The 26,547-nt window shown below is 45.3% G+C and overlaps 21 non-coding genes across 21 annotated transcripts; 7 read left to right on the forward strand and 14 right to left on the reverse strand.

The window, feature by feature from the left end:
* Nucleotides 1-6,977: 6,977 nt before the first annotated feature.
* On the reverse strand, nt 6,978-7,140 carry LOC134994983 (U1 spliceosomal RNA). The gene has a single exon (XR_010197899.1). It is a non-coding gene; the product is annotated as a U1 spliceosomal RNA (small nuclear RNA).
* Nucleotides 7,141-7,292: 152 nt separating this feature from the next.
* Nucleotides 7,293-7,456, reverse strand: LOC134994970 (U1 spliceosomal RNA). Its single transcript, XR_010197887.1, has one exon. It is a non-coding gene; the product is annotated as a U1 spliceosomal RNA (small nuclear RNA).
* Nucleotides 7,457-8,129: 673 nt separating this feature from the next.
* Nucleotides 8,130-8,292, reverse strand: LOC134994976 (U1 spliceosomal RNA). Its single transcript, XR_010197892.1, has one exon. It is a non-coding gene; the product is annotated as a U1 spliceosomal RNA (small nuclear RNA).
* Nucleotides 8,293-8,441: 149 nt separating this feature from the next.
* On the reverse strand, nt 8,442-8,606 carry LOC134994977 (U1 spliceosomal RNA). The gene has a single exon (XR_010197893.1). It is a non-coding gene; the product is annotated as a U1 spliceosomal RNA (small nuclear RNA).
* A 670-nt stretch (nt 8,607-9,276) lies between these two features.
* LOC134994971 (U1 spliceosomal RNA) lies at nt 9,277-9,439 on the reverse strand. Its single transcript, XR_010197888.1, has one exon. It is a non-coding gene; the product is annotated as a U1 spliceosomal RNA (small nuclear RNA).
* A 152-nt stretch (nt 9,440-9,591) lies between these two features.
* LOC134994968 (U1 spliceosomal RNA) lies at nt 9,592-9,755 on the reverse strand. Its single transcript, XR_010197885.1, has one exon. It is a non-coding gene; the product is annotated as a U1 spliceosomal RNA (small nuclear RNA).
* A 972-nt stretch (nt 9,756-10,727) lies between these two features.
* On the reverse strand, nt 10,728-10,890 carry LOC134994965 (U1 spliceosomal RNA). Its single transcript, XR_010197882.1, has one exon. It is a non-coding gene; the product is annotated as a U1 spliceosomal RNA (small nuclear RNA).
* Nucleotides 10,891-11,564: 674 nt separating this feature from the next.
* LOC134994985 (U1 spliceosomal RNA) lies at nt 11,565-11,727 on the reverse strand. Its single transcript, XR_010197901.1, has one exon. It is a non-coding gene; the product is annotated as a U1 spliceosomal RNA (small nuclear RNA).
* A 152-nt stretch (nt 11,728-11,879) lies between these two features.
* On the reverse strand, nt 11,880-12,043 carry LOC134994959 (U1 spliceosomal RNA). The gene has a single exon (XR_010197876.1). It is a non-coding gene; the product is annotated as a U1 spliceosomal RNA (small nuclear RNA).
* A 671-nt stretch (nt 12,044-12,714) lies between these two features.
* Nucleotides 12,715-12,877, reverse strand: LOC134994972 (U1 spliceosomal RNA). Its single transcript, XR_010197889.1, has one exon. It is a non-coding gene; the product is annotated as a U1 spliceosomal RNA (small nuclear RNA).
* A 152-nt stretch (nt 12,878-13,029) lies between these two features.
* LOC134994978 (U1 spliceosomal RNA) lies at nt 13,030-13,193 on the reverse strand. The gene has a single exon (XR_010197894.1). It is a non-coding gene; the product is annotated as a U1 spliceosomal RNA (small nuclear RNA).
* Nucleotides 13,194-13,867: 674 nt separating this feature from the next.
* LOC134994984 (U1 spliceosomal RNA) lies at nt 13,868-14,030 on the reverse strand. The gene has a single exon (XR_010197900.1). It is a non-coding gene; the product is annotated as a U1 spliceosomal RNA (small nuclear RNA).
* A 152-nt stretch (nt 14,031-14,182) lies between these two features.
* LOC134994962 (U1 spliceosomal RNA) lies at nt 14,183-14,346 on the reverse strand. The gene has a single exon (XR_010197879.1). It is a non-coding gene; the product is annotated as a U1 spliceosomal RNA (small nuclear RNA).
* Nucleotides 14,347-14,490: 144 nt separating this feature from the next.
* On the forward strand, nt 14,491-14,606 carry LOC134994990 (U5 spliceosomal RNA). Its single transcript, XR_010197906.1, has one exon. It is a non-coding gene; the product is annotated as a U5 spliceosomal RNA (small nuclear RNA).
* Nucleotides 14,607-14,876: 270 nt separating this feature from the next.
* LOC134994995 (U5 spliceosomal RNA) lies at nt 14,877-14,993 on the forward strand. Its single transcript, XR_010197911.1, has one exon. It is a non-coding gene; the product is annotated as a U5 spliceosomal RNA (small nuclear RNA).
* Nucleotides 14,994-15,279: 286 nt separating this feature from the next.
* LOC134994994 (U5 spliceosomal RNA) lies at nt 15,280-15,392 on the forward strand. Its single transcript, XR_010197910.1, has one exon. It is a non-coding gene; the product is annotated as a U5 spliceosomal RNA (small nuclear RNA).
* Nucleotides 15,393-20,214: 4,822 nt separating this feature from the next.
* Nucleotides 20,215-20,378, reverse strand: LOC134994989 (U1 spliceosomal RNA). The gene has a single exon (XR_010197905.1). It is a non-coding gene; the product is annotated as a U1 spliceosomal RNA (small nuclear RNA).
* Nucleotides 20,379-20,522: 144 nt separating this feature from the next.
* On the forward strand, nt 20,523-20,638 carry LOC134994991 (U5 spliceosomal RNA). Its single transcript, XR_010197907.1, has one exon. It is a non-coding gene; the product is annotated as a U5 spliceosomal RNA (small nuclear RNA).
* Nucleotides 20,639-20,908: 270 nt separating this feature from the next.
* LOC134994992 (U5 spliceosomal RNA) lies at nt 20,909-21,024 on the forward strand. Its single transcript, XR_010197908.1, has one exon. It is a non-coding gene; the product is annotated as a U5 spliceosomal RNA (small nuclear RNA).
* A 286-nt stretch (nt 21,025-21,310) lies between these two features.
* Nucleotides 21,311-21,426, forward strand: LOC134994988 (U5 spliceosomal RNA). Its single transcript, XR_010197904.1, has one exon. It is a non-coding gene; the product is annotated as a U5 spliceosomal RNA (small nuclear RNA).
* Nucleotides 21,427-21,701: 275 nt separating this feature from the next.
* LOC134994993 (U5 spliceosomal RNA) lies at nt 21,702-21,817 on the forward strand. The gene has a single exon (XR_010197909.1). It is a non-coding gene; the product is annotated as a U5 spliceosomal RNA (small nuclear RNA).
* The last annotated feature ends 4,730 nt before the right edge of the window (nt 21,818-26,547 follow it).

The raw sequence follows: 26,547 nt of genomic DNA on the forward strand, positions 1-26,547 counted from the left end.
ATGTTCAAGTAATATATTAAAATCATCTTTCCAGCTTGGATTTCAATGATGCATTGGGGCAACGATTTTGTGAGAAACATCTTCACCCTTAAATAAAGATTTTCTTAATTCCTTACCTGTGTGCTAATTAGAGATCACCTTGTTTTCACATTAAACAGACTTCCACATGAGAAAACAGCAAAGATGCAGTGGCGTTAATGTTTCATGGTGTCAACCTGTATTATTTCCGTAGATATTGAAATGAGGATACATCTTGCTGCCTTTCCAATGAAGCAAGTTTAATTTAGTAATAGGTGAAAAACCATCCCTACAAAGATGTTAATCAGATACTTGGCTTTGTGGACACTTTTCAGAGAACAAATTTGTTATCATAAAAATAAAGCCAGAAAATGAAGAGCTGTTTAATCACTCAATTGGATTTTTCTGCCAGCATTTTTCTTTTTCTCTGCAACCCACTGCTAAATTGTGCTTCCTAGCTGTTTTTTTTATAAAATCACTTAATTAAATCTAACTCTGATTACATCAGAGAAGGCCAGGTACCCTACACCATAAGAGGGGGTTTGCAATTTTGACTTGTCTACTTAAATATCACCAAAATCTGATCACAAGGTCAATCACGTCCCTGGGTGGGATTGAGCCACCAACCTTTTGATTAATAGCTGAACACACTAACCGATTGCGCCACAGAGACACTTTGCAAAAAGTTAATACTGACAAAGACTAATAAGCATTCATCTAGAACGTTTCCTAGAAAAACTTTTAAAAGTCAATAATCTGGAGAGTTTTTGTAAGATGTTTCTTCCAGCAACCAATGAAGAAACACATTGGTACTTTCGCATGATGAGTGAGTGCTTCAGGATCTCTTGCACTTACACGTGCAGCAGAGTACTGTAATGGAAGCATGCTGGGTCCATAACCCAGAGGTAGGCAGATTGAAACTATCCTTTGCTATATGCATTTTTTTTTGTTCATTAAAGTAATCCAAAACTGGGATTGATATTTTAGCTTTTATTTTTACTTAAAGTACAATAACTTTTACCATTTTAATTTGTTTTAATAGTATATTGACAGTATTGTTTTCTTTCAAAAATCCACTTAATTTTCTTTACCCGATTATTAAAATGGTAATTGACAAAAACAAACTACATTGTCACCAGAAGAGCAATACAAAATGTACAAGTGATGTATTAAAATCATCTTTCCAGCTTGAATTTCAATGATGCATTGGAGCAACGATTTTGTGAGAAACATCTTCACCCTTAAATAAAGATTTTCTTAATTCCTTACCTGTGTGCTAATTAGATATCACCTTGTTTTCACATTAAACAGACTTCCACATGAGAAAGCAGCAAGGATGCAGTGGCGTTAATGTTTCCTGGTGTCAACCTGTATTATTTCAGTAGATATTGAAATGAGGATGCATCTTGCTGCCTTTCCAATGAAGCAAGTTTAATTTAGTAATAGGTGAAAAACCATTCCTACAAAGATGTTAATCAGATATTTGGCTTTGTGGACACTTTTCAGAGTACAAATTTGTTAGCATAAAAGTAAAGCCAGAAAATGAAGAGCTGTTTAATCACTCAATTGGATTTTTTTGCCAGCATATTTCTTTTTCTCTGCAAACCACTGCTAAATTGTGCTTCCTAGCTGTTTTTATAAAATCACTGAATCAAATCTAACTCTGATTACATCAGAGAAGGCCAGGTACCCTACACCATAACAGGGGTTTTTGAAATTTTGACTTGTCTACTTAAAGATCACCAAAATCTGATAACAAGGTCAATTACGTCCCTGGGTGGGATTGAACCACCAACCTTTTGGTTAATAGCCGTACACACTAACTGATTGCGCCACAGCGACACTTTGCAAAAGTACATACTGACAAAGGCTGATAAGCATTCATCTAGAACGTTTCCAAGAAAAACTTTAAATAGTCAATAATCTGGAGAGTTTTTGTAAGATGTTTCTTCCATCAACCAATGAAGAAACACATTGGTACTTTCCCATGATGAGTGAGTGCTTCAGGATCTCTTGCAATTACATGTGCAGCAGAGTACTGTAATGGAAGCATGCTGGGTCCATAGCCCAGAGGTAGGCAGATTGAATCTATCCTCTGCTATATGCATTTTTTTTTGTTAATTAAAGTAATCCAAAACTGGGATTGATATTTTTGCTCTTTTATTTTTACTTAAAGTACAATAACTTTTACCATTTTAATTTGTTTTAATAGTATATTGACAGTATTGTTTTCTTTCAAAAATCCACTAAATTTTCTTTACCCGATTATTAAAATGGTAATTGACAAAAATAAACTGATGAGGATACTACTGCAGTCTTTGTTTCGTCTGTACCCGCTGAAAGAGCAGCAAAAGGTGGAGATCTTGATGGGACAGTTGAAAGGGCTTGCACTTAGAGAGGTTACTTCCTGGCCTACTGAAGAGAAGAAGACTGTGGACCAGATCCTCAACAGGCTTGCTACCACATTTGACACAAGGACAGTGTCAGAACTTAAAATGCACTTCTTTGCTCGAAAGCAACAACCAGGAGAGTCACTACGGGGCTATGCCCTCAGCTTGCAGGAAGCACTCAGAGATGTTCAGCAAGCAGACCCTGAGCAAGTGCATGACAAAGAGAAAATGTTATTGGACCAGTTCACTGAAGGTGCAAGGGGCGAATTTGTAAAACTCAGCTGCGACTATTGAGATTGCAGAAGCCTGGAAGCACATTCCTGGATTTTAAAGAGGCTGCGATTAAAGTTCTAGGCTCCAGTCTTACTTCAGGGGCTGTTCCACAAGAGTCTATTCCAGAGATGCCACGGTATCAAGAGAATTCTGATGCCCAGGAGTCAAGTTTTAAAGGAGCTACTTACCCACCTACAGTAAAAGGAGTGACAGTGCCATGTTCAAAGACATGCATATTTGACTCTTCTAGTGAGTTACGAAGTCTGCTGGCTGAACTGACACGTGGTGTGACAGAGATGCGCAGAGACCTGCAGATTCTGAAGAGACAGCAGGCACTGCTCCATGAAGAAATGGAATGGTGCCAGGAGAGGAGACCACTGAACAGTTCCCAATGGGACCTACATAGAAACAGGGAGACACTTTTTTCCAACCACTTTGCCTCCCAAAGGCGACCCATTTTTCAAAGCTGTGAAGGAAGCGGACAAATTAAGAGAGAATTTGAGCAGCCAGATCATTTAAACTCCAAATTCATGTGGTTAACCCGTTATGTTAGCCAAAGCCCGGTGGTTCAAGTTTGCATCAATGGAGTCTCAATGCCCGCTCTCTTAGACACTGGATCACAAGTGACCACAATACAAGCAACACAGTTTGAGCAGCATTGGACTGAGGAACAGATGTTTCCGTCAACTTCCACATTGATAAACCCGATTGCAAGCAATGGGCACTGCATCCCTTGCAAAGGATACTCGGAAGCTGAAATTCAAATCGGACGAACAGTGCTACCACAGCAAGGCTTCATCATCACCACTGCCCAAGATGATGGATTGCCTCCAGTGATAGTGGGCATGAATGTGTTGCGGAACTGCTGTGAGGAGCTCGTAGCAGCACTCCAAGGAGAGTTTCAAACTGACAAGCTCCAGGAGAAACAAGGCCTTCAACCTGGGATAGCCAAACAAAAGGGAAGAATGATAACAGAATTATCTGTAAGAGAGGAACATGAAAAAAATAAGGCTAGCCAAATAATGATAGAAATGCCCATCTCCAGTGTCCAGATTATCCGAAAGAATGCTTCAATGTTAGGCATGAATAATATAGCATCCAGTTCTAGAAACTGTGAGCAACCTATTCAAGGAACCAGTTTTGACCACCTGCAAGATAAAAGTCAGATGATAAGACACCTCAAAGCCTTACTGAAGATTGGGAAATACCTGACCAAGCGACAAAGGCAAGAATCCTCGCCAGAACTCCTGAAGTTGTTGAGACAGCGAGAAAGGCTGTTTGAAGAGAAAGGACAGTTGGTTCGATGTAGTGTGGATCCTAATACTCATTATAGGATCAGTCAACTTGTAATTCCAAGACAAAGTGCTTGTTATGTGCTTGAAGAATATCACGACAAGTCAGGTCACCCTGGGTGCAAAAGGATGGAAACAAGCATCTGGAAAAAGTTCTTTTGGGTTGAAATGAGGGAAGACATCAAGAGATGGTGCCGAAACTGTCCAACCTGTTCTGTAAGAAGAACCTTGCTGCCTCTTTCTCTCCAGAATCCATTGTCCCAAACCAGCTGTGATACTGAATCCCAAGATGGAATGGAAGAGGCTCATAAAATGTATTTACAGCAGACTAAGGTGGTTTGTCACCGACAAGGAGGCAAGAAGACTAGGGCTTGCAAAACAGAAAACCACCATAGTCAGCTGCAGTTTTGTACAGCATGTCCCAAAGACAGTTTAGAAAGAGTTCAATACTCATCCATGGCAGGGGGGTTGAGGTTTCCTAGACAAACTTTTCAAGACCATATACTGTCCAGATTTCAACCGATTGCTCCAGGAGCATGTGTTAATGTACTATAGCACAAAAGGAATTATACCTATCAGATACTGATGTTAAAAATGTTGATAAATGTTAATGTTTCAGACATAATCTGTGTTCACTAATGAATGTGACTGGATATAGTGAGAAGTTTATATAGGGATAAAACCAAAATGCGTGAGGACACGCATGTTTTGGGGGGGGGCACGTGTGATATCCCATAACAACAAGGACATTTTTGACAACAGTGTAGTTGCCTGTGCCATTTTAAATAAAGTTTATTTAAAAGAAAATTGAACAGCAGTTTGAGAAGTCAGTTGGAGCCATGGTGAGGAAAGAGCTGGCGACGCCATTACGCAGAGATGAGCAGCTGAGAGAGGGGAGACAAATAAGCTGAAAATTGCATGAGAGAGTAAGCAGTAGTGCAAAATACAGCAGTGGAAGTGCAGCAATTAACAAGTAAGAACGCCATGACACTCTCAGCCAAGAGAGTGCACAGCAAGTGTCAGAGACAGGAGAGTATAAAGCCTTTATACCAATGCTGACTGGCCTACATCTGAGGGGAAACTGCCTCAGAAACATCTATTGACTGGGTGAGATAAATCCATATTTATACTGAAACCTACTCCACTGCAAAGGACATTATCCTATATTTACTATACCTATGCAGCGATTTACATGGGAAGCAGCTCCAGTTTGTTTTAAACAATCATCTTTACTACACAGAGCTACAAAATTTTGTTCACAGCTAAAGGAGACAATAGCTGCATATAACTATGTAACAACATAACCGGGCCCCAACGTGCACATAGAGACTCCCTGCAGTGACACCAATGTTATCTGGGACTTAAATATTGTCTGCATAAGTTGATTTCTATTACTAAGCAACATAGTATTAATCTCAGATTTAGTTATATTACCATTTGTGTAATGACTTAAAGTGTATATGGTGTCTGTGTTTAAGTTGCTTGAATCAAATCTTTCCCTTCCCTACTGTAATCAGTTCCTTTTCTGAGTTATGTGGTAAACCATTTATTCTTTCATACAAAGCCCTGCCTGCCTTTCTTTGTGTCTGGGGAAACCTTGCCTCTCTGCCAGGAATAGAGAAGAGCTGCTGCTGAAGGAGGAATAGTCCATCAAGGTATCCCTGACCTGTTCCACATAGTTTACACACTTGTTATACCGGGGTGTTACATTGTGTGTGACTGACCTTAGGAAGAAACCGGAGCCTCCGCTGCAGTGACCCAGCAACCAGGGCACGGGAGTATACAGTGCCGCTGGGAGTGATGAAGCTGCAGTAAAGATGTCTATTAGACCTAGCCTGCTGCAGCCCTTGTAGATTCTCATAAAAAAAATTCTTCTTTTCTTGTCAAAATTAATAGCTAAGAATAGGCTGCTTGAGGCAGGCCCCTGTTAAGTGGCCTGCTACTGAAGGCAACAACTACAAACTGAGCTCCCTGTTCATGGAAGCGGGGTTATAGAGGAGAATGCACTGAGCATCTTGGGAACAGTCAAAAGCTTTGAGCCGGTTGGTGCCTCAGATCAAGATCCTACTCTACACCCCAATGTGAATCCTTGTGGAGTCCAGTGTACCCCACAGAAGAAATTAATGTGTCACACCCATTGGCAGCAACCTTAGAATAGCTGCTGACGGGCACAATTGAGAAAGGAAGGGGGGGGGGGACATTTGAATCCAGCACATAGATGCAATTCAAATATGTAATTTGAACCTTCCTATTTTAAAATATAATGGATGAACCTCACCCTGTGAGAACAATCTTCATGATATAGAGATCTCATATGCAAAATAAGTATGAGTTGGGATAGGGCTGGGGAGGGTGGCTGCTCGGGCAGCCCCTCCCCCGTCAAGTTAAGGAGATTCAACTGAGGAAGCACAAGGGAACTCTCGTCTGGGGACAACAACTGCAGGGAGACCACATCTTTTCAGATGAACATGGGAGGGCGGAAGGCTGCCTAATACTGAAGCACCATCAAATATCAAACCATATGCAATAACTAGTACAAGCATTCCTGGGGGAAGGTCTGCAGGAGACGAATTTGCATACGGTGATGTCATCCAAGCAGTGGGCCAAAGTTGGCTGGAACCCTCATCTGCATATGAATAGAGAAAAGGGTTATGCAGGGCATGGCGGCCTTTTGCGGCGCTTGGATGACCCCTAGTTCGCATTAAACACCTCCACCCTCCTTCGGTGTGGGGCTCATGTTGACTATGCCCCAGCCCCTGAAGCATTCAAGCTGATTTCTTGCAGCAGCTGGGCACTGTAACAGCTCCAGAGCTGCTCTGTAAGGCAAATAAAAGGGTGTGGGCCCTGCAGCACTACCTGTAGTTCGCATTGTGCGTTGGAAGGCACAAAGTAATCAGACGGGAGAAGTCAGGATAGTGCGCAAGGGCATAGAAGGGAGCGGATCAAGAAAAGAGAAGTGGAAACAGACAGCAAACTAGGCTGGAGAGAGACCTGAGACAAAGAGATCTGAATTATACGAGAGCCGACCAGGGGAAACACAAATTATGCAGTCAAGTTTCCCACATTTGGGGAAATCGCAGGGGCAGCACAGCCAGAGTGCAATGGGTGAGCCTTGCCCTGGGAGAAGCACCTTCAAGATCATAGTATCTCACCTGGCAGGTAAGTAGGAGTTGGGCTAGAGCTGGGGAGGGTCGCTGCTCGGGCACCCCCCTGTCAAGTGAAGGAGATCCAACTGAGGCAGCACAATGGAACTCTCGAAAGAAGAACAAGGCTAGAGGAAGATCTGAGACAAAGAAATCTGACTTTTACCAGAGCTGACCAGCGGAAAACACAAACACAGTCCCCCACTACCACAAATAATGCAGGCGAGTTTCCCACATTTGGGGAAATCACAGGGGTCAGCATACCCAGAATGCAATGAATGAACCTCACCCTGGGTGAACAATCTTCATGACCATGGTGTCTCCTATGCAAAATAAGTATGATTTGGGATAGGGCTGGGGAGGGCCGCTGCTCAGGCACATCTCTGTCAAGTAAAGTTAATTCAACTGAGGCAGCAAAAGGGAACTCTCATCTGGGGACAACAACTGCAGGGAGAACACATATTTTCAGATGAACATGGGAGGGCAGAAGGCTGCCTAATACTGAAGCACCCCCAAACAACAAACCAAATGCAACAACTAGTGCAAGCATTCCTGGGGGAAGGCCTGCAGCAGATGGATTTGCATATGGTGATGTTATCCAAGCAGTGGGTCAAAGTTGGCTTCAACCCTCATCTGCATATGAAAAGAGAAAAGGGGCGTGCAGGGCATGGCGGCCTTTTGCGCTGCTTGGATGACCCCTAGATCGCATTAAACACCCCCACCCTCCTTTGGTGTGGGGCTCATGTTGGCCATGCCCCATCCCATGAAGCATTCAAGCTGATTTCTTGCAGCAGCTGGGCACTGTAACAGCTCCAGAGCTGCTCTGTAAGGCAAGTAAAAGGTTGTGGGCCCTGCAGCACTACCTGTAGTTCGCATTGTGCGTTGGAAGGCACAAAGTAAGCAGAAGGAGGAGAAGTCAGGATAGTGCGCAAGGGCATAGAAGGGAGCTGCTGAAGAAAAGAGAAGTGGAAACAGACAGCAAACTAGGCTGGAGAGAGACCTGAGACAAAGAGATCTGAATTATACGAGACCTGACCAGGGGAAACACAAATTATGCAGTCAAGTTTCCCACATTTGGGGAAATCGCAGGAGCAGCACACCCAGAGTGCAATGGGTGAGCCTTGCCCTGGGAGAAGCACCTTCATGATCATAGTATCTCACCTGGCAGGTAAGTAGGAGTTGGGCTAGAGCTGGGGAGGGTCGCTGCTCGGGCACCCCCCTGTCAAGTGAAGGAGATCCAACTGAGGCAGCACAAAGGAACTCTCGAAAGAAGAACAAGGCTAGAGGAAGATCTGAGACAAAGAAATCTGACTTTTACCAGAGATCAGAGGAAAACACAAACACAGTCCCCCACTACCAACAAATAAAGCAGTCGCGTTTCCCACATTTGGGGAAATCACAGGGGTCAGCATACCCAGAATGCAATGAATGAACCTCACCCTGGGAGAGTAATCTTCATGACCATGGTATCTCCTATGCAAAATAAGTATGATTTGGGATAGGGCTGGGGAGGGCCGCTGCTCATGCACATCTCTGTCAAGTAAAGGAGATTCAACTGAGGCAGCACAAGGGAACTCTCATCTGGGGACAACAACTGCAGGGAGAACACATATTTTCAGATGAACATGGGAGGGCAGAAGGCTGCCTAATACTGAAGCACCCCCAAACAACAAACCAAATGCAACAACTAGTGCAAGCATTCCTGGGGGAAGTTCTGCAGAAGACGGATTTGCATACGGTGATGTCATCCAAGCAGTGGGTCAAAGTTGGCTTCAACCCTCATCTGCATATGAAAAGAGAAAAGGGGCGTGCAGGGCATGGCGGCCTTTTGCGGTGCTTGGATGACCCCTAGTTCGCATTAAACACCCCACCCTCCTTTGGTGTGGGGCTCATGTTGGCCATGCCCCATCCCCTGAAGCATTCAAGCTGATTTATTGCAGCAGCTGGGCACTGTAACAGCTCCAGAGCTGCTCTGAACGGCAAGTAAAAGGGTGTGGGCCCTGCAGCACTACCTGTAGTTTGCATTGTGCATTGGAAGGCACAAAGTAAGCAGACGGGAGAAGTCAGGATAGTGCGCAAGGGCATAGAAGGGAGCGGCTCAAGAAAAGAGAAGTTGAAACAGACAGCAAACTAGGCTGGAGAGAGACCTGAGACAAAGAGATCTGAATTATACGAGAGCCGACCAGGGGAAACACAAATTATGCAGTCAAGTTTCCCACATTTGGGGAAATCGCAGGAGCAGCACACCCAGAGTGCAATGGGTGAGCCTTGCCCTGGGAGAAGCACCTACATGATCATAGTATCTCACCTGCCAGGTAAGTAGAAGTTGGGCTAGAGCTGGGGAGGGTCGCTGCTCGGGTACCCCCCTGTCAAGTGAAGGAGATCCAACTGAGGCAGCACAAGGGAACTCTCGAAAGAAGAACAAGGCTAAAGGAAGATCTGAGACAAAGAAATCTGACTTTTACCAGAGCTGACCAGAGGAAAGCACAAACACAGTCCCCCACTACCACAAATAAAGCAGTCGAGTTTCCCACATTTGGGGAAATCACAGGGGTCAGCATACCCAGAATGCAATGAATGAACCTCACCGTGGGAGAACAATCTTCATGACCATGGTATCTCCTATGCAAAATAAGTATGATTTGGGATAGGGCTGGGGAGGGCCGCTGCTCAGGCACATCTCTGTCAAGTAAAGGAGATTCAACTGAGGCAGCACAAGGGAACTCTCATCTGGGGACAACAACTGCAGGGAGAACACATATTTTCAGATGAACATGGGAGGGCAGAAGGCTGCCTAATACTGAAGCACCCCCAAACAACAAACCAAATGCAACAACTAGTGCAAGCATTCCTGGGGGAAGGCCTGCAGCAGATGGATTTGCATACGGTGATGTCATCCAAGCAGTGGGTCAAAGTTGGCTTCAACCCTCGTCTGCATATGAAAAGAGAAAAGGGGCGTGCAGGGCATGGCGGCCTTTTGCGGCGCTTGGATGACCCCTAGTTCGCATTAAACACCTCCACCCTCCTTCGGTGTGGGGCTCATGTTGGCTATGCCCCAGCCCCTGAAGCATTCAAGCTGATTTCTTGCAGCAGCTGGGCACTGTAACAGCTCCAGAGCTGCTCTGTACGGCAAGTAAAAGGGTGTGGGCCCTGCAGCACTACCTGTAGTTTGCATTGTGCATTGGAAGGCACAAAGTAAGCAGACAGGAGGAGAAGTCAGGATAGTGCACAAGGGTATAAAAGGGAGGGGCTCATGAAAAAAGAAGTGGAAACAGACAGCAAACTAGGCTGGAGAGAGACCTGAGACAAAGAGATCTGAATTATACGAGAGCCGACCAGGGGAAACACAAATTATGCAGTCAAGCTTCCCACATTTGGGGAAATCAGAGTGCAATGGGTGAGCCTTGCCCTGGGAGAAGCACCTTCATGATCATAGTATCTCACCTGGCAGGTAAGTAGGAGTTGGGCTAGAGCTGGGGAGGGTCGCTGCTCGGGCACCCCTCTGTCAAGTGAAAGAGATCCAACTGAGGCAGCACAAGGAAACTCTCGAAAGAAGAACAAGGCTAGAGGAAGATCTGAGACAAATAAATCTGTCTTTTACCAGAGCTGACCAGAGGAAAGCACAAACACAGTCCCCCACTACCACAAATAATGCAGTCGAGTTTCCCACATTTTGGAAATCACAGGGGTCAGCATACCCAGAATGCAATGAATGAACCTCACCCTGGGAGAACAATCTTCATGACCATGGTATCTCCTATGCAAAATAAGTATGATTTGGGATAGGGCTGGGGAGGGCCGCTGCTCAGGCACATCTCTGTCAAGTAAAGGAGATTCAACTGAGGCAGCACAAGGGAACTCTCATCTGGGGACAACAACTGCAGGGAGAACACATATTTTCAGATGAACATGGGAGGGCAGAAGGCTGCCTAATACTGAAGCACCCCCAAACAACAAACCAAATGCAACAACTAGTGCAAGCATTCCTGGGGGAAGGCCTGCAGCAGATGGATTTGCATACGGTGATGTCATCCAAGCAGTGGGTCAAAGTTGGCTTCAACCCTCGTCTGCATATGAAAAGAGAAAAGGGGCGTGCAGGGCATGGCGGCCTTTTGCGGCGCTTGGATGACCCCTAGTTCACATTAAACACCTCCACCCTCCTTCGGTGTGGGGCTCATGTTGGCTGTGCCCCAGCCCCTGAAGCATTCAAGCTGATTTCTTGCAGTAGCTGGGCACTGTAACAGCTCCAGAGCTGCTCTGTACGGCAAGTAAAAGGGTGTGGGCCCTACAGCACTACCTGTAGTTTGCATTGTGCATTGGAAGGCACAAAGTAAGCAGACAGGAGGAGAAGTCAGGATAGTGCACAAGGGTATAAAAGGGAGGGGCTCATGAAAAAAGAAGTGGAAACAGACAGCAAACTAGGCTGGAGAGAGACCTGAGACAAAGAGATCTGAATTATACGAGAGCCGACCAGGGGAAACACAAATTATGCAGTCAAGCTTCCCACATTTGGGGAAATCGCAGGGGCACCACACCCAGAGTGCAATGGGTGAGCCTTGCCCTGGGAGAAGCACCTTCATGATCATAGTATCTCACCTGGCAAGTAAGTAGGAGTTGGGCTAGAGCTGGGGAGGGTCGCTGCTCGGGCACCCCCCTGTCAAGTGAAAGAGATCCAACTGAGGCAGTACAAGGGAACTCTCGAAAGAAGAACAAGGCTAGAGGAAGATCTGAGACAAATAAATCTGACTTTTACCAGAGCTGTCCAGAGGAAAGCACAAACACAGTCCCCCACTACCACAAATAATGCAGTTGAGTTTCCCACATTTGGGGAAATCACAGGGGTCAGCATACCCAGAATGCAATGAATGAACCTCACCCTGGGAGAACAATCTTCATGACCATGGTATCGCCTATGCAAAATAAGTATGATTTGGGATAGGGCTGGGGAGGGCTGCTGCTCAGGCACATCTCTGTCAAGTAAAGGAGATTCAACTGAGGCAGCACAAGGGAACTCTCATCTGGGGACAACAACTGCAGGGAGAACACATATTTTCAGATAAACATGGGAGGGCAGAAGGCAGCCTAATACTGAAGCACCCCCAAACAACAAACCAAATGCAACAACTAGTACAAGCATTCCTGGGGGAAGGCCTGCAGCAGATGGATTTGCATATGGTGATGTCATCCAAGCAGTGGGTCAAAGTTGGCTTCAACCCTCGTCTGCATATGAAAAGAGAAAAGGGGCGTGCAGGGCATGGCGGCCTTTTGCGGCGCTTGGATGACCCCTAGTTCGCATTAAACACCTCCACCCTCCTTCGGTGTGGGGCTCATGTTGGCTATGCCCCAGCCCCTGAAGCATTCAAGCTGATTTCTTGCAGCAGCTGGGCACTGTAACAGCTCCAGAGCTGCTCTGAACGGCAAGTAAAAGGGTGTGGGCCCTGCAGCACTACCTGTAGTTTGCATTGTGCATTGGAAGGCACAAAGTAAGCAGACGGGAGAAGTCAGGATAGTGCGCAAGGGCATAGAAGGGAGCGGCTCAAGAAAAGAGAAGTTGAAACAGACAGCAAACTAGGCTGGAGAGAGACCTGAGACAAAGAGATCTGAATTATACGAGAGCCGACCAGGGGAAACACAAATTATGCAGTCAAGTTTCCCACATTTGGGGAAATCGCAGGAGCAGCACACCCAGAGTGCAATGGGTGAGCCTTGCCCTGGGAGAAGCACCTACATGATCATAGTATCTCACCTGCCAGGTAAGTAGAAGTTGGGCTAGAGCTGGGGAGGGTCGCTGCTCGGGTACCCCCCTGTCAAGTGAAGGAGATTCAACTGAGGCAGCACAAGGGAACTCTCGAAAGAAGAACAAGGCTAGAGGAAGATCTGAGACAAATAAATCTGACTTTTACCAGAGCTGACCAGAGGAAAGCACAAACACAGTCCCCCACTACCACAAATAATGCAGTCGAGTTTCCCACATTTGGGGAAATCACAGGGGTCAGCATACCCAGAATGCAATGAATGAACCTCACCCTGGGAGAACAATCTTCATGACCATGGTATCTCCTATGCAAAATAAGTATGATTTGGGATAGGGCTGGGGAGGGCCGCTGCTCAGGCACATCTCTGTCAAGTAAAGGAGATTCAACTGAGGCAGCACAAGGGAACTCTCATCTGGGGACAACAACTGCAGGGAGAACACATATTTTCAGATGAACATGGGAGGGCAGAAGGCTGCCTAATAATGAAGCACCCCCAAACAACAAACCAAATGCAACAACTAGTGCAAGCATTCCTGGGGGAAGGCCTGCAGCAGATGGATTTGCATACGGTGATGTCATCCAAGCAGTGGGTCAAAGTTGGCTTCAACCCTCGTCTGCATATGAAAATAGAAAAGGGGCGTGCAGGGCATAGCGGCCTTTTGCGGCGCTTGGATGACCCCTAGTTCGCATTAAACACCTCCACCCTCCTTCGGTGTGGGGCTCATGTTGGCTATGCCCCAGCCCCTGAAGCATTCAAGCTGATTTCTTGCAGCAGCTGGGCACTGTAACAGCTCCAGAGCTGCTCTGTACGGCAAGTAAAAGGGTGTGGGCCCTGCAGCACTACCAGTAGTTTGCATTGTGCATTGGAAGGCACAAAGTAAGCAGACAAGAGGAGAAGTCAGGATAGTGCACAAGGGTATAAAAGGGAGGGGCTCATGAAAAAAGAAGTGGAAACAGACAGCAAACTAGGCTGGAGAGAGACCTGAGACAAAGAGATCTGAATTATACGAGAGCCGACCAGGGGAAACACAAATTATGCAGTCAAGCTTCCCACATTTGGGGAAATCGCAGGGGCACCACACCCAGAGTGCAATGGGTGAGCCTTGCCCTGGGAGAAGCACCTTCATGATCATAGTATCTCACCTGGCAGGTAAGTAGGAGTTGGGCTAGAGCTGGGGAGGGTCGCTACTCGGGCACCCCCCTGTCAAGTGAAAGAGATCCAACTGAGGCAGCACAAGGGAACTTTTGAAAGAAGAACAAGGCTAGAGGAAGATCTGAGACAAATAAATCTGACTTTTACCAGAGCTGACCAGAGGAAAGCACAAACACAGTCCCCCACTACCACAAATAATGCAGTCGAGTTTCCCACATTTGGGGAAATCACAGGGGTCAGCATACCCAGAATGCAATGAATGAACCTCACCCTGGGAGAACAATCTTCATGACCATGGTATCGCCTATGCAAAATAAGTATGATTTGGGATAGGGCTGGGGAGGGCCGCTGCTCAGGCACATCTCTGTCAAGTAAAGGAGATTCAGCTGAGGCAGCACAAGGGAACTCTCATCTGGGGACAACAACTGCAGGGAGAACACATATTTTCATATAAAAATCTTGGTCATGCTCTGGTTTCTCTTCAGAACGAACAAATCTTTCGCCTCTTACTAAAGATTTCCGTGGAGAGGAGCAAAACCGAGTTTTATCTCAATTTTTGCATGCCCCATCTTTTTGGGGTTTCTTTTACCGGTTTAAAGATAGAATGAGTGTGCTTTAATGTAAGCTCATTTGCATAGAAATGACAGTAAATGTTTATTTATGTTCAAACAGAACTTTCTTGACCATGCTACTTGCTTTAAAGATCTGGGAGCACATGGAATACAGTACAAACCATGCTTATAGCAAGGAGAAGCCAGGTGAGAAATCTGCTTTCTTTCAAATTGGGCACTCACTTTGATCTGAATGAGGACTGCTGGCACAGCACTCAGGCGACAGGTGGAATCTTGGTCATGCTCTGGTTTCTCTTCAGAACGAACAAATCTTTCGCCTTTTATTAAAGATTATCCGTGGAGAGGAGCAAAACTGAATTTTATCTCAATTTTTGCATGCCCCATATTATTGGGGTTTCTTTTATCAGTTTAAAGACAGAACGAGTGTGCTTTCTTGTTAGCTTTAATGTAAGTTTATTTGCATAACAATGACAATAAATGTCTGTTTCTTTTCAAGCAGAACTTTCTTGACCATACTAATTGCTTGAAAGATCTGGGAGCACATGGAAAAGAGTACAAACCATGTTTATAGCAAGGGGAAGCCTGGTGAGAAATCTGCTTTCTTTCTTTCAAATTGGGTGCTCACTTTGAGCTGAATGAGGACTGCTGGCATGGCACTCAGGCGACAGGTGGAATCTTGGTCATGCTCTGGTTTCTCTTCAGAACGAACAAATCTTTCGCCTTTTACTAAAGATTTCCGTGGAGAGGAGCAAAACTGAGTTTTATCTCAATTTTTGCATGCCCCATATCATACCTCCCAACTGTCCCGATTTTCGCGGGACAGTCCCGTTTTTTGGGGACTGTCCCGCTGTCCCACCTGCGGGCCGCAGTGTCCCGCGGTGGGGAGGACAATTGGGAGGCTCTGTCTGTCGCTGCCCTGCTTAGCAGAGCAGCGGTGAATAGACGCTGTGCGCATGCGCACAGCGTCTATTCACTGAAGTCAGAGGGAGAGGTGGCATGCCAGCGGCTCACAGAGCGCTGGGCATGCCCGCTCAGTGCCGAAAACGGGGGCGTGACTCGCGATCGCGGGTCCTCCCGCGAAGCCACGCCCCATTTTACTTAGGCCACACCCTTTTTGGGAGCGCGCGCGACTTCGCCGCGCGTGTGTCCCTCTTTGCGAGCCGACAAAGTTGGGAGGTATGCCCATATTATTGGGGTTTCTTTTATCAGTTTAAAGACAGAACGAGTTTGCTTTCTTGTTAGCTTTAATGTAAGTTTATTTGCATAACAATGACAGTAAATGTTTGTTTCTTTTCAAACAGAACTTTCTTGACCATGCTACTTGCTTGAAAGATCTGGGAGCACATGGAAAACAGTACAAACCATGCAGTATCACAAGAGCCTTTATTTGATCTTTCATGAAGATAGAGCAGAATTGAGGACACGTCAACAATTTCTGCCGAAGGTGGTTCATCTTTCCACATGGTGCCTTTGGCCACTGACACCTTCGTTGAGTCAAAGTCTCTGGCTGTGGTCAGAACTTTGAAAATTTATGTCACCAGAACGGTTCAGATTAGGAAAACAGAGGCTCTGTTTGTCCTGTATGCTCCCAACAGGATTGGGTGTCCTGCTTCCATGTAGACCATTATGCGCTGGATCTGTGGTAAGATTCAGCATGCTCATTCCATGGCAGGATTGCCGTTACTGAATTAGGTGAAGACCCATTCTACTAGAAAGGTGGGTTCATCCTGGGCAGCTGGTCGGGGAGTCTCGGCATTGCAACTTTGCCGAGCAGCTATTTAGTAAACACTTTTGCTAAGTTTTACAAGTTTGATACCTTGGCCGATGATAACTTCAAGTTGGGTCATTCGGTGCTGCAGAGTCGTACGCACTCTTCCACCCGTTCAAGAGCTTTGGTATAACCCCATGGTTCTTAATGTGACCCCAGCATCCTCTAGGTCGTATGAGAAAATAGGATTTTAATACCTACCGGTAAATCCTTTTCTCTTAGTCTGTAGAGGATGCTGGGCACCCGTCCCAGTCCATACTGTGTCTGCAGTTATTACTTGTGGTTATACACATGTTGTGTTATGGTTCTGGTCAGCTTTTTGCTGCAATTGTTCATGCCGTTGGCTTGTGTTCTGTTGAATGCCACGTTCTGCGGCATGCTTAAGGTGTGAGCTGGTAAGATGCTCACCTTAGTTTAACAATAAATCCTTTCCTCGAAATGTCCGTCTCCATGGGCACAGTTCCTATAACTGGAGTCTGGAGGAGGGGCATAGAGGGAGGAGCCAGTTCACACCCTTTGATAGTCTTAAAGTGCCCATGTCTCTTGCGGATCCCGTCTATACCCCATGGTTCTTAATGTGACCCCAGCATCCTCTACGGACTAAGAGAAAAGGATGCCCTTGCGCACTATCCTGACTTCTCCTCCCGTCTGCTTACTTTGTGCCTTCCAACGCACAATGCAAACTACAGGTGGTGCTGCAGGGCCCACACCCTTTTACTTGCCTTACAGAACAGCTCTGGAGCTGTTACAGTGCCCAGCTGCTGCAAGAAATCAGCTTGAATGCTTCAGGGGATGGGGCATGGCCAACATGAGCCCCACACCAAAGGAGGGTGGGGGTGTTTAATGAGAACTAGGGGTCATCCAAGCACTGCAAAAGGCCGCCATGCCCTGCACGCCCCTTTTCTCTTTTCATATGCAGATGAGGGTTCCAGCCAACTTTGGCCCACTGCTTGAATAACATCACTGTATGCAAATCCGTCTGCTGCAGACCTTCCCCCAGGAAGGCTTGTACTAGATGTTGCATATGGTTTGATATTTGATGGTGCTTCAGTATTAGGCAGCCTTCCGCCCTCCCATGTTCATCTGAAAAGATGTGGTCTCCCTGCAGTTGTTGTCCCCAGACGAGAGTTCCCTTGTGCTTCCTCAGTTGAATCTCCTTAACTTGACGGGGGAGGGGCTGCCCGAGCAGCCACCCTCCCCAGCCCTATCCCAACTCATACTTATTTTGCATATGAGATCTCTTGATCATGAAGATTGTTATCACAGGGTGAGGTTCATCCATTATATTTTAAAATAGGAAGGTACAAATTACATATTTGAATTGCATTTATGTGCTGGATTCAAATGTCCCCCCCCCCCCCCTTCCTTTCTCAATTGTGCCCGTCAGCAGCTATTCTAAGGTTGCTGCCAATGGGTGTGACACATTAATTTCTTCTGTGGGGTACACTGGACTCCACAAGGATTCACATTGGGGTGTAGAGTAGGATCTTGATCTGAGGCACCAACCGGCTCAAAGCTTTTGACTGTTCCCAAGATGCTCAGTGCATTCTCCTCTATAACCCCGCTTCCATGAACAGGGAGCTCAGTTTGTAGTTGGTGCCTTCAGTAGCAGGCCACTTAACAGGGGCCTGCCTCAGGCAGCCTATTCTTAGCTATAAATTTTGACAAGAAAAGAAGAACTTGTTTTATGAGAATCTACAAGGGCTGCAGCAGGCTAGGTCTAATAGACATCTTTACTGCAGCTTCATCACTCCCAGCGGCGCTGTATACTCCCGTGCCCTGGTTGCTGGGTCACTGCAGCGGAGGGTCCGGTTTCATCCTAAGGTCAGTCACACACACACCACCCTTCCGGATCACGAGGCCGCTGATGAAGGGGAGCGTGGCCGTAGGGGGTGGACCGTGTGCGCACTGGCGTGGACACTGATTACTGGGCAGCCGCTCCACTAGCCACCAGGTACAGTTAAGGAGCACAGGTCTGGGGGTTTTTCTCCTATATTAACCCAATTTTGTACTGCCCGCAGCGCATTGTGATAGGTAATAGGGCCTGATTCAGGTTGGATTGCAATCACAATAAGCGATCCAACTGCAAAAATTGCTAAGAGCATACGCATGTGCCTGCATTTTCTGCGGCATCCCGCAGAGAATGCGATCGCCTCTGCCTGTCAATCGGGGCGGGGGGGGGATAGGTGGGTCAGCAACACTCCATTTCCAAGTCAGGGATGGAGCGGTGCGGGGGCAAGGCTTCAAAATGGGGTCTGCAACGGAGGAGACACAGGGGGCGTGGTCACAGCGGCTGTATGACATCACATTCAGCCGCTGTGATCACAAAAATGGTGGCGGCTTCCTGCGCGCACATACAGTCTGCACCAGCAGGAGGCTACACCATTTTTTATGATCACGCTGAACTGCAGTGCGACTGCAATTACAGCATGGTCAAGAAGGGAGGCGTCATGCTGGGTGGCCATGCCCTTTCACTGTGCAGGAGCCAGCACTGCTCACACACTAGTCCCCGGGTGCAGCCCCCAACCCCCGGGACACCCGGAGCAACAAAATGTAGATTCAGGCCACCAGGCCACGCCCCTACCTATGAAACCATGCCTCCTTTTTACCATTGCGCTGCTTATCTGCGCGCACTGCATTACAATCTCCCTCGCCACCTCTCTGGGTGTCACCAGTGATAGTGACACCTCTGCCATGCTTGTAGCAGCTGGTCCTAAGATCTACGCCTCAAGCCCTGAGTGTTTGCCCTTGTGACTTGTTGATCATCATAGCGAAGCAGATGCTTACAGAAAACTGCAGGGGCTTAGATTGAAAATAAAAAAATTGATGGGTATAAGGTAGAGAGGAGCGGGTTCGGTTCTCCGAGAACCGAATTCCCCACGAACTCCACGTTGTTTACACTGGTCCGAGGCAGGCTCGGTTGTTCCCGCCTGACTCGGAAAACCTGAACAAGGGAAAATGTCATCATCCCGCTGTCGGATTCTCGCGAGATTCGGATTCCATATAAAGAGCTGCTTGTTGCCGCCATTTTTACTCGTGCTTTGAAGAGAGAGCGGAACGGACGTGGCTATGTTCTCTCAGTGGAAATCTCAATATCAGTGCTCAGTATCAGTGGTTACTTATTGCTGCTCAGTAATACTAGTAGTGTGTCTCTCCTGCTCAGTGTCAGTTCTCAGTAGTATCCTCATCAGTGCTCAGTATCACTGCTCATTGTCTTGTGCTGCATTGTGGTGCTCAGCATACTACAGTACATTACTAATAGTCCAGTGCTGCATCTTGCTGCTCAGTGTCAGTTCTAGTATCCTCATCAGTGCTCACTATCACTGTTCATTGCATTTTGGTTTTCTGTATACTACAGTAACATAGTAATATAGTAACATATAGTAACATAGTTTTTGAGGTTGAATAGAGGCAAATTGCCCATCGTGTTCAACCTGTTTTAAGTTGTGATGATTCTACATACTTGCTGAATAATGTTTTATGACTAGTTAGCTACTATAACTCATGTTACCCCCGGATTAACCATGTTGATATTTTAAGTATTATAACCTTAGATAGCTTTTTCATTCAGAAATGTATCCATTCCTTTTTTAAATCCAATTACAGAGTCCGCCATTACCACCTTCCCTGGCAGGGAATTCCACATCCTGATTGCCCTAACAGTGAAGATCATAGTATCTCACCTGGCAGGTAAGTAGGAGTTGGGCTAGAGCTGTGGAGGATTGCTGCTCGGGCACCCCCTGTCAAGTGAAGGAGATCCAACTGAGGCAGCACAAGGGAACTCTCGAAAGAAGAACAAGGCTAGAGGAAGATCTGAGACAAAGAAATCTGACTTTTACCAGAGCTGACCAGAGGAAAGCACAAACACAGTCCCCCACTACCACAAATAATGCAGTCGAGTTTCCCACATTTGGGGAAATCACAGGGGTCAGCATACCCAGAATGCAATGAATGAACCTCACCCTGGGAGAACAATCTTCATGACCATGGTATCTCCTATGCAAAATAAGTATGATTTGGGATAGGGCTGGGGAGGGCCGCTGCTCAGGCACATCTCTGTCAAGTAAAGGAGATTCAACTGAGGCAGCACAAGGGAACTCTCATCTGGGGACAACAACTGCAGGGAGAACACATATTTTCAGATGAAAATCTTGGTCATGCTCTGGTTTCTCTTCAGAACGAACAAATCTTTCGCCTTTTACTAAAGATTTCCGTGGAGAGGAGCAAAACTGAGTTTTACCTCAATTTTTGCATGCCCCATCTTTTTGGATTTTCTTTTATCGGTTTAAAGATAGAATGAGTGTGCTTTAATGAAAGCTCATTTGCATAGAAATTACAGTAAATGTTTGTTTCTTTTCAAACAGAACTTTCTTGACCATGCTACTTGCTTGAAAGATCTGGGAGCACATGGAATACAGTACAAACCATGCTTATAGCAAGGAGAAGCCAGGTGAGAAATCTGCTTTCTTTCAAATTGGGCGCTCACTTTGATCTGAATGAGGACTGCTGGCATGGCACTCAGGCGACAGGTGGAATCTTGGTCATGCTCTGGTTTCTCTTCAGAATGAACAAATCTTTCGCCTTTTATTAAAGATTTCCGTGGAGAGGAGCAAAACTGAGTTTTATCTCAATTTTTGCATGCCCCATATTATTGGGGTTTCTTTTATCAGTTTAAAGACAGAACGAGTGTGCTTTCTTGTTGGCTTTAATGTAAGTTTATTTGTATAACAATGATAGTAAATGTCTGTTTCTTTTCAAACAGAACTTTCTTGACCATGCTACTTGCTTGAAAGATCTGGGAGCACATGGAAAAGAGTACAAACCATGCTTATAGCAAGGGGAAGCCTGGTGAGAAATCTGCTTTCTTTCTTTCAAATTGGGTGCTCACTTTGAGCTGAATGAGGACTGCTGGCATGGCACTCAGGCGACAGGTGGAATCTTGGTCATGCTCTGGTTTCTCTTCAGAACGAACAAATCTTTCGCCTTTTACTAAAGATTTCCGTGGAGAGGAGCAAAACTGAGTTTTATCTCAAATTTTGCATGCCCCATCTTATTGGGGTTTTATTTTATCTGTTTAAAGATAGAACGAGTGTGCTTTAATGTAAGCTCATTTGCATAGAAATGACAGTAAATGTTTGTTTCTTTTCAAACAGAACTTTCTTGACTATACTAATTGCTTGAAAGATCTGGGAACACATGGAAAAGAGTACAAACCATGTTTATAGCTAGGGGAAGCCTGGTGAGAAATCTGCTTTCTTTCTTTCAAATTGGGTGCTCACTTTGAGCTCAATGAGAACTGCTGGCATGGCACTCAGGCGACAGGTGGAATCTTGGTCATGCTCTGGTTTCTCTTCAGAACTAACAAATATTTCGCCTTTTATTAAAGATTTCCGTGGAGAGGAGCAAAACTGAGTTTTATCTCAATTTTTGCATGCCCCATATTATTGGGGTTTCTTTTATCAGTTTAAAGACAGAACGAGTGTGCTTTCTTGTTAGCTTTAATGTAAGTTGCCATAGATGCAGTGAAACACATGTGTAGGGCACGGCGTGTCCGCGTGTATTTGACTCATGTGAAATGTTATAAAACAAAAATATATGATTATGATGTTAGCTGTTAGTCTCCACTAATAGGGAATAGAAGCTGAGCTATAAGAAAGGAATACACTAGATATGATGTCACTTAGCAATTACAATGTCTAAAGTGCATACAGATAGCTACTAATAACTCTTGATAAGAAAGTATATCAGTGTGGGTATATTTATATGATGGGATATTGGGACTAGTGAATATATATCACTCCTGCTGTCCAGATTGGCAATAACCAGACAATTATGATAAGAGTAGAGATGTCACATGGGCTGCTATAGATATTAATTTAATGCTGTATGTGTCATTTGTTACAAATGGATACATTTTCTATGAGTCAGCCTAGCAGCTGCATGTTCTAACAGAACACTATCCTCACACAGAATCTGCTAACCTTGAGATAACTAAATGACAGTGTGTAACAGTCTCTTTACTATAAGACTGTTACAAAGTAATATATATATTTGAAGTCAGTCTAGCAGCTGTGTGTTCCAGCAGTTTATAAGACAAAGAAAATCTCCTATTGTGGAATCTAGACACATGGGACTGCTGGCCTGTGTCATACTATTTCTATGTAATACCAGTAACATGTATATAACTGTTACATAATTGTTACAAATGGATAAATCTTTGAGTCAGCCTAGCAGCTGCATGTCCTAACAGGACACCATAAATCCTTTACAGTGTAACAAATTGATTGGTAACACTTAAAGGCTGGAGAGCAGTTATATGCCTTACTAGCATACTCAATATACCACATTATTACACCAGTTACCACGATTATTGACAGCGCATTTGATATATTATATTACCCTCACACTGAGTCTGTTTACCTTTAGATAACTAAGTGACCGAATATGTAACAGTTTCTCTATCATAAGACTGTTACAAAGTGAGATAGATATATTTGGAAGTCAGTCAAACAGCTGTGTGTTTCAGCGGTTTATAAGAAAATTCCTCATTGTGGAATCTGGACCACTAAGGGTTATTATATATATAGCACATGGAATTGCCACATCTCCCTATATGATAATTTCATTACACTGTAACATAATAAGAATTAACTCTTTAACAGTGTAAATAGAGAGTAATGAATCTCTGACACATGGAATATATTATTTCTTAGATGAATTGGATAAACCATTATGACAGACACTTTGCTTCTTAATAAGAATTGAGGTGGCTATACCTCTAAGGAAAGCATTATTGCCTACGCCTAGATCAGATTAAATAAGATCTGGCTGAATATATGAAGGAAGGTTGCTATTTATATGAGAATTGGAATTGCTATATTCCTTAAGGCAACCCCACCGATTGATATATGTTGTCAATTAAGTATATCTGAACGGCTATATCTGGACCAGATTTAATAAGATCTGGCTGATTATATGAAGGAGGGCTGCTATTTATATTGGAATTGCCATATTCCTTAAGGCAACCGCACCTGTTGGTATATCTCGCCAATTAACTATATCTAAACAGCTAAATTAAAGCTATTCATCATTTTTTTAGTTTGGATATTAATAAATATGATCTTTCCATGATCCATAGAGATTTCCCTATCAAGTGATTCCTTATCCGATATAGAAAGCTATCCCCCTGTGGTATTGAATTTAGGAATATAGTCTTAGGGGACACAGAGAAATAAGTGATCCCCATCTACCTAAGCACCCCACAAATTGGAGGTTAGCTTACCGGTTATACTCAATCACCCCCACAAATTCGCCAATGGGGATGGCTTCCCGGGAGGTAACCCCTATTGAGTGAAGGGAGTATATAGGATACGACCCAGTGGTACCTGACGACATAGATACTAACAGCTATTTAATAACATTACGCTAGAAAGTGATTATTAGCAACATATATATCTATATAAACAACCCCGCCAGGGTTGTGCCTTCAAAAATAATCACACACGGACACGCTTTTTAAACCTTTTTTTCACATCTCTTTATTCTTCTTATGCACATGTATGTTAGTTCTGTGATTTTAACATTTATGTTTCACTGCAGTTTGGGATAATAATATTAATATTTATCCAATTTTAATACATACTTAATAAAGGTTATATTTTATGATTCATTCATTCTGTCCAGTGCGTCAACAGTGCAGATTTCTTCTTGTTTTTTCTCCCAAATTCTATAACAATGACAGTAAATGTTGTTTCTTTTCAAACAGAACTTTCTTGACCATGCTACTTGCTTGAAAGATCTGGGAGCACATGGAAAACAGTACAAACCATGCAGTATCACAAGAGCCTTTATTTGATCTTTCATGAAGATAGAGCAGAATTGAGGACACGTCAACAATTTCTGCCGAAGGTGGTTCATCTTGGTGCCTTTGGCCACTGACACCTTCGTTGAGTCAAAGTCTCTGGCTGTGGTCAGAACTTTGAAAATTTATGTCACCAGAACGGTTCAGATTAGGAAAACAGAGGCTCTGTTTGTCCTGTATGCTCCCAACAGGATTGGGTGTCCTGCTTCCATGTAGACCATTATGCGCTGGATCTGTGGTAAGATTCAGCATGCTCATTCCATGGCAGGATTGCCATTACTGAATTAGGTGAAGACCCATTCTACTAGAAAGGTGGGTTCATCCTGGGCAGCTGGTCGGGGAGTCTCGGCATTGCAACTTTGCCGAGCAGCTATTTAGTAAACACTTTTGCTAAGTTTTACAAGTTTGATACCTTGGCTGATGATAACCTCAAGTTGGGTCATTCGGTGCTGCAGAGTCGTACGCACTCTCCCACCCGTTCAAGAGCTTTGGTATAACCCCATGGTTCTTAATGTGACCCCAGCATCCTCTAGGTCGTATGAGAAAATAGGATTTTAATACCTACTGGTAAATCCTTTTCTCTTAGTCCGTAGAGGATGCTGGGCACCCGTCCCAGTCCATACTGTGTCTGCAGTTATTACTTGTGGTTATACACATGTTATGTTATGGTTCTGGTCAGCTTTTTGCTGCAATTGTTCATGCCGTTGGCTTGTGTTCTGTTGAATGCCACGTTCTGCGGCATGCTTAAGGTGTGAGCTGGTAAGATGCTCACCTTAGTTTAACAATAAATCCTTTCCTCGAAATGTCCGTCTCCCTGGGCACAGTTCCTATAACTGGAGTCTGGAGGAGGGGCATAGAGGGAGGAGCCAGTTCACACCCTTTGAAAGTCTTAAAGTGCCCATGTCTCTTGCGGATCCCGTCTATACCCCATGGTTCTTAATGTGACCCCAGCATCCTCTACGGACTAAGAGAAAAGGATGCCCTTGCGCACTATCCTGACTTCTCCTCCCGTCTGCTTACTTTGTGCCTTCCAACGCACAATGCGAACTACAGGTGGTGCTGCAGGGCCCACACCCTTTTACTTGCCTTACAGAACAGCTCTGGAGCTGTTACAGTGCCCAGCTGCTGCAAGAAATCAGCTTGAATGCTTCAGGGGATGGGGCATGGCCAACATGAGCCCCACACCAAAGGAGGGTGGGGGTGTTTAATGCGAACTAGGGGTCATCCAAGCACCGCAAAAGGCCGCCATGCCCTGCATGCCCCTTTTCTCTTTTCATATGCAGATGAGGGTTCCAGCCAACTTTGGCCCACATCTTGGATGACATCACCGTATGCAAATCCGTCTTCTGCAGACCTTCCCCCAGGAATGCTTGTACTAGTTGTTGCATATGGTTTGATATTTGATGGTGCTTCAATATTAGGCAGCCTTCCACCCTCCCATGTTCATCTGAACAGATGTGGTCTCCCTGCAGTTGGTGTCCCCAGACGAGAGTTCCCTTGTGCGTCCTCAGTTGAATCTCCTTAACTTGACGGGGGAGGGGCTGCCCGAGCAGCCACCCTCCCCAGCCCTATCCCAACTCATACTTATTTTGCATATGAGATATCTTGATCATGAAGATTGTTCTCACAGGGTGAGGTTCATCCATTATATTTTAAAATAGGAAGGTACAAATTACATATTTGAATTGCATCTATGTGCTGGATTCAATTGTGCCCGTCAGCAGCTATTCTAAGGTTGCTGCCAATGGGTGTGACACATTAATTTCTTCTGTGGGGTACACTGGACTCCACAAGGATTCACATTGGGGTGTAGAGTAGGATCTTGATCTGAGGCACCAACCGGCTCAAAGCTTTTGACTGTTCCCAAGATGCTCAGCGCATCCTCCTCTATAACCCCGCTTCCATGAACAGAGAGCTCAGTTTGTAGTTGGTGCCTTCAGTAGCAGGCCACTTAACAGGGGCCTGCCTCAGGCAGCCTATTCTTAGCTATTAATTTTGACAAGAAAAGAAGAACTTGTTTTATGAGAATCTACAAGGGCTGCAGCAGGCTAGGTCTAATAGACATCTTTACTGCAGCTTCATCACTCCCAGCGGCGCTGTATACTCCCGTGCCCTGGTTGCTGGGTCACTGCAGCGGAGGCTCCAGTTTCTTCCTAAGGTCAGTCACACACACACCGCCCTTCCGGATCACGAGGCCGCTGATGAAGGGGAGCGTGGCCGTAGGGGGTGGACCGTGTGCGCACTGGCGTGGACACTGATTACTGGGCAGCCGCTCCACTAGCCACCAGGTACAGTTAAGGAGCACAGGTCTGGGAGTTTTA

Source organism: Pseudophryne corroboree, unplaced genomic scaffold (assembly GCF_028390025.1).
Source record: "Pseudophryne corroboree isolate aPseCor3 unplaced genomic scaffold, aPseCor3.hap2 scaffold_1343, whole genome shotgun sequence".
In the NCBI taxonomy this organism is placed as follows: Eukaryota; Metazoa; Chordata; class Amphibia; order Anura; family Myobatrachidae; genus Pseudophryne; species Pseudophryne corroboree.